Below are 14682 nucleotides of genomic sequence, written 5' to 3'. Positions count from 1 at the left end.
CTCTCCCTCTCTGTGTGTGTGTGTGTGTGTGTGTGTGTGGGGGGGGGGAGACTGAAGTTGTGAGAGAGAGGGGTAGAATAGATGCGGAGCGCTCTTGTCACGTTCAAGACAATCTTGTGTTGTGTTTATACGACCCGTTGCATATTGTTCGTTCAGCCTAGTGCCCTTACTGAACGGTAAAAAGAAAGCAGCTTTATGTTACATTTTAATGTTGGAAAACACCCGTGATAATAATCGCTAAGATAATTCGTTGGCAACGAATTCAATTATCGATTTTTATCGATTTAATCGATTCGTTGTTGCAGCCTTAATAGAGACCTGTTCCTTTCTCCTCCATCAGGCGCCCCGGCTGGCCAGGGGGAGGCAGTATAGAGACCAGTTCCTTTCCCCTCCATCAGGCGCCCCGGCTGGCCAGGGGGAGGCAGTATAGAGACCAGTTCCTTTCCCCTCCATCAGGCGCCCCGGCTGGCTAGGGGGAGGCAGTATAGAGACCAGTTCCTTTCCCCTCCATCAGGCGCCCCGGCTGGCCAGGGGGAGGCAGTTTAGAGACCAGGATCACTGCATGTTTTTGTGAGAGTACCACTGATGACGTGGAGGAGGAAACACGCCGCCAGCACCCACAGCGCCCCGAGCGGGAATCGAACCCAGGATCTTCTAGCTGTGAGGCGAGGGCACTACCTAACTGTGCCACCGTGCCCCTAGGCTTCTTTACTTTTAAAAGCAAAGATATAAAGTTCCCCCACTGATAAAAAATGATGACAAGTCAGGCAAAGGGTCCTCTTCAAGCTGTCACCGAGGCAGCAGTGTGGGCCTTTGTGGTCGTATGTGTCCCAGTGCCCCGAGAAGGAGCATGCCCCACAATGACAGAGGTGGAAATATATTCTAACACTAAATCTTTTGATAGGAGCTTCTCAGAATCTCTCTGGACCCTCTTGCAATTCCCCCACCGGTTTATCACAGCGGCGGATGACATCAAAACCCTTCTTGCACTGCACATGACACGACCATGTAGATATAAGACCGCAGGATCGAGTCAGTTTTCATGCTTTTTTTTTTTTTTTTTACATTTCCTTTCAACAATATCCCGCTGATGTCCTGCTGCGGGGGTAAATTCCGAGTGGTGGAAGTCAATCGTCCCACACGGAGACGTGGTGGATTCGCTCACAGCCCACAGAGTCGTGTGCCAGACGTTTTGTGAGGAGAAATAAAGCGACCCAGCAGGGTGAAAACCTCATGCAGGGTGCTGTCGTCTTGTTGCCTCGGCCTGTTTACCCGCGCCGCCTCAGATATCGCAGCTTCAGATCCATGGCATGCACCCCGACAGTGGTGCAAAGTAATAACATTCACTCAAAAGTACTGTACATGAGTACAATTTCCAGGTACTTTTACTTAGTATTTCAAATTGTCAGTACTTTTACTTCTACTCCACTACATCTCAAGAGATAAATATTGTAAAAAAGAAATTCCACCACAATTATTTGAAAACTTTAGTTACCTTAGTAGATTTGGATTATTATTAAAAAAACATTAATTAACCACTTCAGCCCTATATACACACTTCGGCTCTACAAGGAACACACGTTTTGATACTTATCTGTGAATTATTACAATCCATATTTGTAATTGATTTGTAAAGTGTATTAACTTTATTTTTTTACTGGGTCTAGACTGTTGTTGACCGAGGTCAGAGGTTTATTCTTGGTCCCTTCCTTTTGTCCCTCTAACTATACCAGGGGTAGACAACCTGCGGCTCTAGAGCCACATGTGGCTCCTATAGGCCCTCTCCCATAGCTCCCAGTTGCTACGGCAAAGAAGTATGAAAAGGAATAAGAGGTTTACTTTTTCTTTTCTTTTTACATTTAATAACAATTTATTATTGAATTTGTAGTAGGCATAAAGTTATTTTGCGGCTCCAGATAGAATTGTAATACATCTTTGGGCCTTCTGATAATAAAGGTTGCCTACCCCTGAACTATACCATCACTTTGCCCAAAACAGATCCCTAAACAGGCATTATGATTGATGCATTCATTTTTGCATTAATGTTTGTCTACAATGGGTTCATGTGGTTAATGGTGAGGCTGCTTTATCTACATTTGGTTTTTATACACTTTCTAGGGTTAGGGTTAGGTCTAGTAGTGTGTTATCCCTTTTTGGGGAGCATACCAGTCCTAGTTGTCTGGGTGCACTGCAGCATTGATGAGCAATCAGCTGTTAGTAGATGAAGCCAGGTGCAATCATGAGTGACAAGTGAGTTCAGTTACATTTAAACCCAGGTGCTGTTGTCCTATAAGAGCAGGGCTGTACTTCCTATGAACACAATATTGGTGTACTGGAGGTGTGGCGCGGTTGATTAGTGCTTCTCCACTAGTTCAGAGCCTTTTTGAGCGGTGCCTCCGCTCCATTACGCAGCTATGTGTGTCCCTATGTATGTATATGTATGTCCGTCCCAGCACGGATGAGCACGGAATGAGCACGGAAAGTTGCTAATTTCTCGACCGTTTCGGACGCGGGAAGGCTCGCCGGATTCGGGGCCGGCCAACTGGCCATGTTCCTGGGGGTCCGGATGTTCCGGGGATCCCCATGCGGTAACTCTGTCATTTCTCGTCGGTTTCGGACGCAGGAAAGCTCGCCGGAACCGGGCCAGCCCCCTGGGCGCATTCCCGGGGGTCTGGATGTTGCCCCCGGGGACCCCCACACACTACAGTTGCACCGGTCACGTCACACAGGTGTGATTTTTTTTTTGACTACCGGGAGTTGTCTGAGCTGTACACGCTTCATCTCTTACCAACACTTACAAAAGCTGCCGAGTAACGGCGTGAATTAACATAGGAATGACTCTTGTTGGATGCATATCAATGGTGACCTGCTACTACTGTAGGTATTCTGTAAGTAGCGTTCTGAAGCAGTCCAAAGAGAACGTTTGGATAACGGTGGCTGATGGGATTCATGAACTACATTGGGTGAAATGGAAAGATAATCGATAGTTGTTGTACCGGTGTGGTAAGAAACCCTAGAGCGGCTTATGCCAGAACCTCACCGTTTACATTAGACACAATTAAAATGTATAAAACAAAACAAACAAACAAGAAAACAAAAAAGAAATAAAAACGGATAATAAAGTTAAAGAAAATGGGACAAAACAAATATAAAAGTACATACTGAGCAGAAAAGGGAAAAAAATCATCTCATACACTGACCTAAAAAATAATCCTCTATCCACTGTATACGTGCTTTTGATATTTGAAAGATTGGCAGACTGGAAATCAGACCTTGCAGTTAACTGACCACAAGAGACGGCATTAAAGAGAATATTGAGCTTCAAACTGAATTCATACACAGTGTGACATTCCTATCATCTTGGTGTGGTTGAGTCTCACATTATTTCATGCTCAAGGCTCTGTCAAATAGTGAACGGTTCACCCTGGAGATGCTTTGCCCACTGTGTGAATTAGACGCTGAGTGTGTTTGTAAAGTGTTGGCTAATGATAACAGCTCATTGGGGTGAGAGAGATCAATCCACAGAGTGGCTTCTCGGTTCTTTTTCACTGGAGTAGCTCTGTTATTTTTCTCATTTCTTTGTCACTGGAGTAGCTCCATGTTGTTTTTCTCAGTTGTTTGTCAGTGGAGTAGCTCCATATTAAGTCTTTCCTGACATCTCAGATCATAAGTTTAGTTCTCTGGTTTCAGGCTGATGGATAGAGCCGTTCCAGCTCACAGAGACTGAACGTGCTCCAGAAAAAGGAACAGGGAAAGCAAGACTAAATTCAGTATACACTAATACAGTATATATTCAATTCTCTGTCTGACTTATTGACATTTTGATAGGACCAATAGACAAATTACATTCTATCCTGCTATGTCATTGCACAAAGATTATTTTAAATTCAAGTGATGATGAATCATTTGTCATCCCAGAGCTGCCAAGTCGCCTGATTTCTAAATGAAGACATTATTAAAAAATATCCAAATGTCCTTGTAATGCTGTGCCTTGACAGTGTGCAACACTTTGTTACACTTTAACAATGTACCAATGCCTCAGTGGCATCATTGTAAATGACGCAGATGCTTTCCCGTTTTTAACGGGTTAAAGATCAAATGAATACTCCCCAGGTAGTTCTGCACAGCACCTCAAATTCACGTTTAACCTGAATCCCCTTGTTCTACTGTGACTGAGCGGTGTGATGATCTGCCATGTCTCTCGTTCTCAAAGTGGCTAAATGTAAAATGTGTTGAAGTGTGTTTTACAGGCTGGGGGACAATGCAGTTTCCAGCAACAAAGGAGATGAATAACCTCACACTCGGCTGCATATAAATTATTTGGTCAAGCTCGCCAGCATTTCGGAGCGAGGTCTGGACAGTGGGCACACAGCACGTTGTGAAGGGTTAATCTATGTCAGATTGCCACATCCTCCTCACTATAGAATTATAGGATTTAGACCTGAGATCGATTCTACACATGCCTGTCTAAATTGTGTCAAAAAACCCCAATATATAATGATTTATTAATTTTTTGTGCCAGAAACCCCAGAAGAGAAGAGACATTTTGTTTTATTCAAATCCTTAAAAACAAAAACAAAGAAGTTAAAAAAAATAGCCAATGCCCAAGAAACGGTGTGCAGGTGCCAGAGATAAGGGACAAACGAAAGAATAAATAATCACATAATCAAAAATTAAATAATGTAACTTCATGTCTTGCCACAGGTAGTACCTGCTGCTTAAAACGTAACCTGACGTTCCTGGCACAGATTGGGTAATGTCAGATTGTCACATCCTCCTATATACAATAGAATGATAGGATTATGAATTAAAAACCCGAGAAGATGCCCTTTAAAAGTCTTTCAACCCAACTCCAAAGAGATATAAAGGTTGGAATTTGGACGCAGTATATATGCACTTTAATCTTCCAGGGAGCTGATGATTCCCACATCTCCTCCCAGTGTTCATGATTAATGGGATAGACCTGTCTTTTCTGGGGAGAGAGAGAACTTGCTTGACAAAAAAGCATCATCAACAGTGTGCGCTATACATTTGTATTCTTCACCGGTCCACCACGTCTTGCTATCGAGGCAGGAGCAGAGGCGTGTTTGGCGGCTTGCAAAATGGCCTCATCAGACAACAGAGATTTCTCATTCAACACCCCTGCATCAGAACCAATTTTCTGTGCAAACTGCCCTCCGTGTTTACTCCTTTGCCGTGGTTTGTTTCACTGTAATCAAAATATTGATGGGGTTTGGTTTTCCCACTATGAATTCTGGTTCGTACCAGTTGATATGAAACGAGGCCAATTTGTCGCTGATATGTAGTAGTATGCATTTAATTTCATGATTATAACTTTTCCGATAAACGGTATATCTGTAATGTGTGTAATGTGTGTAAATTACCGATTTTAATGGGGCCATATTTGATCTTGTTGCACCTTTCCCGAGAGCCCTTGCAACACTACGCACACAATTTATGTGTGTCATACGATAGATCTTTAATGCTATTAAGTGCTCCCCGTAAGTGCAGCAAGTTCTATATCTATCCCTTAAAACCATTTACAGATTGCTGAAGCGATCAGGAGCAGTCATCTTTCATATAGCAGCTCCATAACATGAGATCAATACGTTTATCTTACATTTATTGCTTGCACAGGCAGAGCGCGCAAGTACTGCGATCGGCTGGGTATGTTGGTGTTGTCCGTGTATGGCCTACTTGTGTGCAAGGCGCACGTTGGCACCTCGACAGAGTGCATTTCTAGTTTTCTTTTTTTGTATTTTTTACCCATTTTGGTGTAAGCATTATGTTATACTTTAGCTATTGAAAAATAGATCTACAAGCTCATAGCGTGGCACCGAGTGCCACGCTATAGGTCTGCTAAAAATCGTGAAAATGTGTGTGTGGGGGCTTTTATGCCTTTTATTAACATGACGGTAGACTGACAGGAAATGGGGAGAGAGATGAGGAGTGACCCGCAGCAAAGGTCATCGGGAGTGGGATTCGAACCGGCGCGACACACTGTCGGACTATGGTCAGCCTAGGGTGCTTGCTGCGTGGTCGTCCGGGGCCTTATTTTTAATCTTACGTACGTTTGTTTATCTGACAATTGTTGATCAACAATGCTACATAATGACAAACTGAAAGGTCATAGGCTAATAATAAAATAATTAACATCAATGTGCAATCATTCTGGAGCCTGGGTGAATGAATAGCCAACTGGACTTCAGCCAGAAGTGATAAATCCTAAACTATTCATTGTAAATGAACACATTTAATAACCTTTTGTCGTACTGCATATTAAACACAGTAAGAGTACTGTATTATGCAAGCATAATTAATTGCAAATATATCTATAATACAAATGTCACAGGGCAGGGATAATGCACAGCCACTCATCAAACTGCACAACCGCTTCCAAAAATCAATCATTGCTGGTCAGCTTGAACGTGACTGTTCGGGGAGTGTTGTGTGTTTCATATTTATGTATACCGGTATCTGAATGAATTCATGGACATTGCCAATGGTTTTAAACCTGTTTTAAAAGTTGGAACAACGTACTGTAAGTTGATTATTGGTCACCTGTCTCTCCTATGCAGTGCTGGCAATCCTTGGTTGGGAGGTGCCTGTACTGTAGGGCAGGGTAGACTAGGAGAGGGTGGTTTGTTCCTGTTTTAGCGTTTCTAATTGTAACTTTGAGTGAAATGGCACCTGATATATAAAATGCGAATGAAGATATTCAATGGAAATGGTTTGAAAATAATTGTTATTGTAGATAATGTAGTTTGCCTGGTTTAGGTTAATTGATACAAATTACTAGGTGTTCTTGGTATCATGACCCACCTGCAGCTGCAGAGATTCAGTTTAGTTTGGGGAGGCTAGAGAACAGCCAGAGGGAGAGAGCTGCTGGGGCCCTTCATGGAGTCAGGGAATAATATCAGAAAAATCTGGGAATACATTTCTTACCGAGAATTTTCTTCACCAATGTGTTTGTAAAGGTGTCTAACATATCCCACATTGCTTTCTATTCAACCACCCTAGGGGAATTTCTGACAGCTGCTGAAAGTTGGGGTAACAGCAACAACCAATGGCAACATGTTCTAAATTTCATTATGTTTTAAAGGAGCACTCAGTGATTTTGGGAAAAAAAACCCTGTCCGCCCCGGTAACACATGCACACACTCTACAGTGGGGCGACACGCAACAGACCAACAGCACACGCACAAAGGCCCGCCCGCTCGATCCTGATTGGAGGAAGGCCCCCTCTATTCTGATTGGATGAAGGCTTTCTCAACCACCACCAAAGCCATAGGGTTTTATGACACCTGTGGTTCACTGGGGATAGGGAGGAACTAATTATATGGGCAGCACTCTATATTAGGGAGGATTATCACAAAAAAGGGGGAAAAAGTGATTTAAGTGAAATCACTGAATATACAGTTGCATGTGGCGAGGTCAGCACATTTGGGCACATTTGGGTGGGCAAGTGGCTATGGCCGAATTTAGCCCAAGTGTTTTTCGTGCAAAACTAATGCTTGGAATGGATTCAGAATCATGAAACCCCCCTAGTTTGACACGTCACATGCTACTTAAACCATAATGAAATTTAGAACATTTTGCCTTATACAGTATTGGTTGTTGATGGTACCCCAACTTTCAGCAGCTGTCAAAAAATTCCCCTTGGGTGGTTGAATAGAAACCAATATGGGATACAGTATGTTAGTATAGACACCTTTACAAACACATTGGTGAAGAAAATTCTTGGTAAGAAAGTTATTCCCAGATTTTATTAACATCCTATTATGGAAGGGTATAGTCTGTAAAGTGTAAATAGTTACCTAGGGTGCTGTCATTTTAGTTTTTTGCCTATACTTGCGATCCTATTTTGAGACGTCTGTTTTTTTTGGGCCAGGGACTTCAATTTATATTATTGCACAAGATGGTTGGTGTTGGAGATATTTGGTGAAAAAGAAAAATGCATTGTGAGGTTGTTTTCTTTTTGGAGCCTTGGCCGTTTGGTCAACCTTTACAACAATACTACTGCTGAAGCCAAGAAAAGGCATTATCTTATGTGGAGTAGTTGTTAGTGGTAGGCTATTGTCTTCCTTGGCCTACTCGTGCAGACGTGTGCGCACACACACACACACACACACACACACACACACATTCAACACAAATGTGTTGCATGTAAGACACACAGCAGGCCTGACAGAGATAACGAAGTACTAAACAGGTAAACATAAAAGCATAAAGCAATGGGTAAAATGAAATCCAACACATAGCAACGCCATAAATAAAATACTAGCGCCCTTGGGGAAATTAGCAGCAACATTAATGGCTCCACTATATTAAGGTGCTTTAAAAACATGTCCTATTACTGGCTGCACAATTATTTAACCTGCTGAGTGGCCAGCAGTGCTATCATTGTATTATAGGTGGTCAGCTTCAGGATATGTGCTATTCTGGAACCTTATTGCCTGGACCTTAATGCTTCTTAGTCTTTTGTGAGAAGGAAAGAAATTAAAAGGGTTGTCAGCCGGGTGAGAGGGTTCCTTTAGAACTTTATAGGCCTTCTTTTGTGGCCATATAGATTTCCACTAGGGGAGGGAGATCACATCCAATCATTCTGGATGCAGTAAGCACCACTTTGTCCAACGTTTGTCTCCTCAGCTGAAATGTTGTCAAACGTACCACACAGTCATTGTGTAGAAGCTCCATGAAACGGCACCATACGATCCCTGGATAGAGCACATCTATTGTCTTTAGAAAGAGCAAAACCTCTCAGGTGATTTGTTGAGAATTATAAGGCCCCATTTGACCATTTCAAGGTAGAGCAGATTGTCACACAACCGCTGGCGCTGAACTGCCGTTTGTCCAGCACCACCTGGACTTTATATTTGAAAAGCCAGCTGTCAACAAACACCCAGAGCAGAGGACTACCTGTATAGTGTTAGTCTCATCAGTGAATTAAAAAACAAATCCATAACATACTGTGAGCAGAGCTTACAACTTTCAGCATTTCCAGTGTGCAGACGCTATTTTTTGAAAAATAGATTGCAGCCACAATGAACCTGCATCGACAGACCTGTTTACTCCATATGCAAATTGACAACACTGCAGAGATGGTCACATGCCCGGCCTTCAAAGATTTTCATGATAACAGATGTCAAAGCAACAGGTCTGTAGGCATTCAGACTTCTACTGTGTGTGTGTGTGTGTGTGTGTGTGTGTGTGTGTGTGTGTGTGTGTGTGTGTGTGTGTGTGTGAGTGAAACACTTGAAAATGAACAGTCAGAAGGTTCCTGTGCATGGCTCAGTAATGTGATTATCATGCACACATAAACCCAGAAATGCGTGCATGACTGCTATTTATCTGCCAAGTTGTCTCATGTGGACATTTGCACACGCTGTATAGCATGGAGAGAGAGCGTGTGTGTGTGTGTGTGTGTGTGTGTGTGTGTGTGTGTGTGTGTGTGCATGTGCGTGCGCATGTGAACGCATCCGCCTTTGGAGCCCAATAATGTTTTCCGTGTGCCAGGGGAGGGAGAGATAGGCACCATGCCCATTTCAGTGCTCCATGGCACGGCACAGCTAGTGCGACACGGCACAGCAAAGCCTGGCCTGACATCCATCCGACACTTGAGAGTTTGTGTTGGAGAAATTAACAGATAGCCCCCCCCCCCCCCCCCCCCCCCAGGTGGAACGGTCTCAGCTGCCCTCATCATGGAACAGCGCACAAAGGATATCCCCTATAGCAGCCATGCTTTACACATAACCCTCTGGGTGCCTTTTATTGGGGTAGGGGGGATTATTTTTGAACGACTGTGGCTCAGGAGGTAGAGCAGGTCGTCCAATGATCCGTGGTCGCCGGTTCGAATCCCGGCTCCTCCTGTCTACATGTATACAAGTGTCCTTGGGCAAGACACTGAACCTCAAATTGCTCCCGATGTGCTGGTTGGTACCTTGCATGGCTTCCGCCGCAATCGTGTCTGAATGTGTGTGTGAATGTAATGCACTATGTAAAGCACCTTGGATAAAGGTGCTTTACATAGTTTTAACCACTTTAAAAGCTACAATTCTTTACCTGGGATCTACAAAATCTACAAAAGCGCCTCCTCCCCCAGACTCGCAAAGCCTGCATACCCCCCAGGGCCCCCACTCCTGACACAATGGAGATACGGTCCGGCACATTACACATTGCCCACTGGCACTTGTCCCATTCTCAAACAATAGACACAATGGACTGAATAGTGCCCAGGGGGGAGTGAGTGTGCACTTGATTGCTACACTTGACTTCTGAACACTGCTGAATTTGAACCAAATGGAGGAACAAAAACGAATGAATCTGAACAACGGAATAAGAGATAACATCGATCCATGCAGTGTCGACGCATGACCTTCTTTAGATGTGTTAAACTGATTACAGTAACGCCAATGAACGAAGACACTATCTACAGTACAGCACCTGCGCGCCGCAGAGAGATATAGCTGATCAGTGATCCTAACATCAATTATTTCTAATATCGTCTCGAGGACCTACAAATCCAGCTGCCACGCCATAAAACACCTTCCACGCACAGGCACAATCACATGGTGACAAAAAACATGCCGGCACCCTCTGATGATGAGCAAAGAACCAGTTAAAAGCATGCCAGTTGGCCTGGGCCAATTTAGCAGTCCAGGCACCTTGGCCGGTAATCCAGCATGACAGTGTGTCGCGGGTTCGAGTCCCGATCCCGACGAACTTTGCTGTGTGTCTTCCCCTCCATCTCTCTCCCCGTTTCCCGTCTACTGTTCAACTATCAATAAAGGCAAAAAGCCTTTATTGATAAACATGTCATCAAAAATATTGGCATGTTCATAATGCATATTTCAGGGTAGCAGATGATACCAGATCGGGGTGTGAAGCTGTTTTAACTGCACAGAAAAATAGCAGATCTACAAGCTCATAGCGCGGCACCGAGTGCCACGCTATACAAGCTTGTAGCTCTGCTATTTTTTTTTATCGTGAAAATGTGGCGCAAATCTTTGAATATATATTCTTTCAAAGCGAACGTTTTTAACTCAAATCTTTGCTTCTGGGGGAGGGTCCCTAGAACAACATATTTTCAGATGAGGGTCGGCGGCCAAGTACAGTACTTGACATGAAATAGACAAACATGGGTTTTTCAGAAAACTGTCAGGATCTAGAAGGGCATTTGTAGAATCGTTCCCAGGTCTAAATTTAAGGTTAAAAACGCAGAATGTACTATATAGCACAGCAGCAGGTTTCACAAGGCCGCGGGTCTGATTTTGTATAATAAAATAATGTACACAGCACATATCAAGCAGGTGCATTTTTGACTGATCCTACCACAGCGCTCTGCTGTATGTATATTTAAGCTGCTTGTCTAGCTTTTTTAAATTCATACGTCTAATAAAGACTTCTGTAATGTTTTCTGAAAGCTGCATTTTTATTCCTCCATAATGTTTTTTTATATCTCTACTGAAGCATGGCTTAAAACAGTCCAGATAATCATTTGGCTCCTTCTATAGACTCCTGTCAGTCAGTCAGTCAGCCAGCATCTATCTATCTATCGCCTGCTGGGGGATTTGTTTTCTAACCTGCCAGCTAGGATGCAGCAGCACTCTCATCCACATTATCTGTTATTATCAAAATGTGCACTTCTACATCCAAAACAACTATGGGTTGCTTTTAACATAATTGTTCTCATCACTGATGGTTTCATGATGAATTTCACTGTCGACAACACATGCACTTTGTAACGAGAGCACAGATGTTCCAAATATATTATATATATATATAAACACACTTACTCACTCACACACATGCACACGCACACACTCTCCACAGGTTCTCTCGCTCACAAACACCCCCAGTGCCAGAAGTGAGAGAACCTGTAGTGCCGTGAAGAAGTCAAATTGAATGTGTTTTCAATGCCCTTCGCTGAGACAGAAAATGCACCAATAAATAGATCCCTCCTAAGGCGCACTCTATCACTCAACTGCACTTATGCACCCATCAGCAATTTATTATTATGTATATAAACAGTTTACATTTTTACATTTTGATGACATTGCATGTTAAAGTCAGGTTTCTGCTTAATGCTTTTCCATGACAAAGTTCTTCATGGTTAACAAAATGTTATGGGATTGTCTCTTGGATCACAGTAATACCACTGTGAATTAACGAAGTGGCATTCACCTGTCGGTTGTTTAACGGTTCATAGACAGTTAAGGTGCAAGCGTGCAACTGCAACATATCTCTGCAAAGCTATATTGTCACATTCAAAAGAATACCAAAAGGTATAGGCTTTCATAACTGCAGAATCTTGAGCTCTGCAATGACTCAGAAGAAGCAGGGCTAAGCCGGGCAGGGGGAAAAAAAGAAAAATCCATAGAAGTCATGCTATAGAGGAAGAGGTTACTTGTAATGCCGACTTCACAGAATACTGAAGATTAGAGTGAAATGCACAGGCACAGCCAGACACTTTTCTCCAGCGCAGCCAACCTATCTTCTCCTCCTCCTGTTGCAGCATCAGCCAAATCGAATAATCGACTGCTCTGCCGATTAATAATCGATTAATTTTAACCCCCCCCCCCCAATATCAGATAAAACTTAAAATCTTTGATATTATGCACATGCCATGGTCACATGCGTTGATGGTTACAGTTTTATAATCAGTTTAAATGAGTAAACCTTTGTGGAGATCTTCTCAGTTCTCATTGTATGCTAGTTACTGCCATTCAGGATGGAAAATGAAATCCATTTGGATTTGGGGAGAAGTGGTTTCATAAAGGGCTGGTATGAATGAAGTACTTGATATAAACAGAAAACGTTCAGTTCACTACTACTCTACAACTGCCTTCATTTCATCTGATTGTCTGTCTGGCAGGCACTTAACAAGCGATCGTTAACTGTGTCTGTTAGAGAGAGGGGCAGAGAAGAGTGGCTTTGCTCAACTTGATTTATACTTATATTCTCCACTCTGATGAAGGTACATGTTCGATATATCATGCAGCCTTACTTATTAGCCTATAGTCTGCATAGTGAACTTGTGTCTCATGCGGTGGGAACTTTGATCTGTCCAGAGTTGCTCTATAACCTCCAGTAGAACAAGGTCAGGGAACAATTGCTGACTGTGACTGTCCACGTGTTTGTCAAACGTGGGGAGCCAGCCATCTGTTTCTGGACACACTCTGTTCAAATTCCATACCACTGTGTAATAGAAGAAAATTTAAAACCATAATTTTATCTGCAATGTTTTTCCTCTTTTGCTCCATGTAACCTTGCCGTTGACATCTCTAGATAGACAATATCTTAAAAGGTTAGAGCCCATTGGCGAAATGTTGACATGTGTAGAGGTTTCCAACGCGTAGCAACCATCTTCTTTGCCACTGTTTTGTTAACCCAGCAAAGAGAGAAGGTGTAATGTTAAGATAATTACTAACTTGTGTGCAGTGGTCATATTTGAAAATATGTAGTTCCAGCCTCCAGGGACCCCCCCCCCCCCCCCCAGAAGCAAATATTTGAGTTAATAACGTTCGCTCTGAAAGAATATATATTAAAAGATTTGAGACACATTTTCAAGATTTTTCAAAAATAGCAGACCTAGAAGCTCACTCTGTGCCGCGCTATGAGCTTACAGATCTGCTATTTTCCAATAGCTAAAGTATAACCTAATGCTTGAAACACCAAAAGGGGTTCCCGCCCAGGGAAGTACCACACCGCTGTCATGTAGTCTAACTAATGCACAGCAATTCGTATGTAAATATTAAAAATGAAAATCCATTAATGGTTTTTGTTTTAGATTTTATGTACAGTATAATTATATTTTCTTCATAGACATTAAAACATGAATGAACTCACACGAATAATAATCTACACTTTACATAGATTGTGCATTACATTCACACGCACATTCATACACCGATGGCGGCGGAAACCATGCAAGGCGGGGTTCAAAGTCTTGCTCAAGGACACTTCGACACTAACTCTGGGGGAGCCCCGGGTTCGAACTGGCAACCTTGCGGTTACCATCCAGCCACTCCACCCCTGAGCCACCGCCGATTACTCGCATGATTAATAACAAGTCATGGACACTTGAATCTGCAGACTTTTGTCTAGACTTTAAATGAATCTGCACTTTAGCACGTGTTAAAACGTAACTTGGTGAAATGCAATTTAGTGTGTTTGATCTTCAGGGAAGTATAACCTCAAGGACGTTTCAAGTCTCTGCGGGTTCATTTTAATATTGTACTGAAATGAATGGAATCCTGTGGGGCTCCGTCCCTCGTAAATAAAACAAACCACTGGCGTGTAAAACGGAACAGCGGTGAAGTATGACACGAGTCATAGTCAATGGTCTTAAACATACCAGACAGTCTCCAGGGTGTAATCTGAACGAACTGATCCATTTCTAATCATGAAAGACTTACAGCCTGCATGGTCTCTCTTGGTAATGGTGGTTTCCATGTACAGAGAATGCTCACTTAGAATGTCTTAAGTGAGTTACGGTAGTCCATATTCTGTGGCTAACTTATTATTTAGCTGATCTACAAGCTCTGCCGTTTAAAGGAACAAATGGAGGCAACCTAGGGGGAGTCCGTTCAATAGGGTTTAATGTAACTTTGCTCTTTTACTCCAGATTTGAACCCAGTTTCCTGAGCAAGTGCTGACATGTTTACCATTGAGCTAATAGAA

This window comes from Protomyctophum bolini (genome assembly GCF_963924005.1).
Source record: "Protomyctophum bolini genome assembly, chromosome: 17".
Taxonomy (NCBI): Eukaryota; Metazoa; Chordata; class Actinopteri; order Myctophiformes; family Myctophidae; genus Protomyctophum; species Protomyctophum bolini.
Note: the sequence above shows the minus strand (reverse complement) of the source record.